The 1,765-nt window shown below is 39.8% G+C and overlaps 1 pseudogene across 1 annotated transcript; it reads right to left on the bottom strand.

Annotated features, from left to right (window-relative positions):
• Positions 1–294: 294 nt before the first annotated feature.
• On the bottom strand, positions 295–1,481 carry LOC111528901 (annotated as a pseudogene). Its single transcript, XR_002727194.2, has one exon. The product of XR_002727194.2 is annotated as a 26S proteasome regulatory subunit 10B pseudogene (transcript).
• Positions 1,482–1,765: the final 284 nt, after the last annotated feature.

Here is a 1,765-nt window from a genome sequence, read left to right as displayed (position 1 = left end):
GATTGGCAGGTTACTGTCCTCAGGGAATTGTGATTTATCAGTAACATTGTTGGTATTTGTTCTTGAACAGTTGGACACTTATTCGACATGAAGCTTATTGAGAAATAAAACACATATAAAACCTTCATCTCACTACCACATAAATGTGATTACTCATTAGTCCATTGAGCAAACTTTGAGGTGGTCACATAGGAAAATTGATAGGCATCTATCTTTTCTTTTTTTTTTTTCTTTAACTTTATTTTTACATTTAGCCAATATCTGTCATGCAGCCATCAAAAATCTTACAGTAAATTATACAGGTTTGTAGTCCAATTTAGACTCTAGCTTCTTAGAATCAGTCACTTTTCTGACTGCTTTCATGAAGTCTTCTTGTACTACAAAATCATGATCAGCACAAATTGCGAACATACCTGCTTCAGTACAAACATTTCTCAGGTCTGCTCCATTAAAGCCATCTGAAAGCTTCAAAGCTTCACAAATGCTTCATAATCTATTTCACCATGCTTTGTAATGGGACCTGCGTGGATTTTCAGTATGTCTAAACTTGCTTGTTCATTTGGCAATTCAATATGTATTTTTCTATCTAATCTTCCTGGACGCAGCAAAGCAGGATCCAGTGTATCTGGTCTGTTTGTAGCCATGATCATTTCAACTCTATGCAGAGTGTCAAATCCATCCATTTGATTCAGCAACTCCATTAACGTTCTCTGAATCTCTCTGTCAGCTGAAGTACCCTCAGAAAACCGACGACCACCAATAGCATCTATTTCATCCATAAAAATAATGCATGGTTGATGGTCTCTGGCATAAACATTTCTCGGATCAAACGAGCACTTTTACCAATGTACTTGTCTACAATAGAACTAGATACAACCTTTAAGAAATTGCAATCCAGCTGGCTAGCAATGCCTCGTGCCAAGAGTGTTTTTCCCGTACCTGGTGGTCCATATAACAAACAGCCTTTTGGAGGTATTATTCCTACACGCTGAAATAACTCTGGGTTTGTAAGAGGTACTTCTATCACCTCTCTTAATTCCCGGATCTGTTCTGATAGCCCTCCAATCTCAGAATAAGAAACATTCCCAGGGTCCTCATGAGACATGTTATAAACCAATGGATCCACCTCTCTTGGCAAATATCTCATGATAGTTAGTGTAGTCATATCCAAAGCAACTCTTGTTCCTGGCTTCAGCTTACTTTTGTCAAGCTGTCGACGACAACCCACAACATATCTTGGTCCATTGGTAGCTTTAACAATGAATTTTTCTTCAGTTAACTGTTTAAGCATTTCACCCACAATCTGCCCGACACTTTGTAGGGCCCTCAGATCATTCTCAGACTTTTCGTACTGCTTGGTAAGTTCTTTTAATTGTTCCCTTAACTCCTTAAGACGGCCGTCGATCTCCTTGTGCTCAAGCAGCTTCTTGCGGTAGTCCTGAAGCGCCTTATCTCTAGGGTCCGCCATGGTGAGAAGCCGTCTCTCCCTATCTTTTCTACTGAGTTACTCAGGGGCTCTTCTAGAGTGCATGTACTTTGGCGAGCATAGCACACAAACATGCTCACAGCCTGTGCATATTCTGTGAGGTACATTGAACATACCGCTTTCCCAGAATTACTCGCTACCCCTTCTCAGTCTCATCTCTTCCAAGTACCCAGTCATTTAGCTAAACAATTAACAATTGCCCAATAATTAGTGTAAATTAATTGTTCTCCATGTGAGAGGGAACAATGATGGAAACTTTTTTTGTGTGTGTTTTTCACC

This window comes from Piliocolobus tephrosceles, chromosome 4, assembly GCF_002776525.5.
Source record: "Piliocolobus tephrosceles isolate RC106 chromosome 4, ASM277652v3, whole genome shotgun sequence".
Lineage (NCBI taxonomy): Eukaryota > Metazoa > Chordata > Mammalia > Primates > Cercopithecidae > Piliocolobus > Piliocolobus tephrosceles.
Note: the sequence above shows the minus strand (reverse complement) of the source record. Positions and strands in the feature narration are given on the sequence as shown.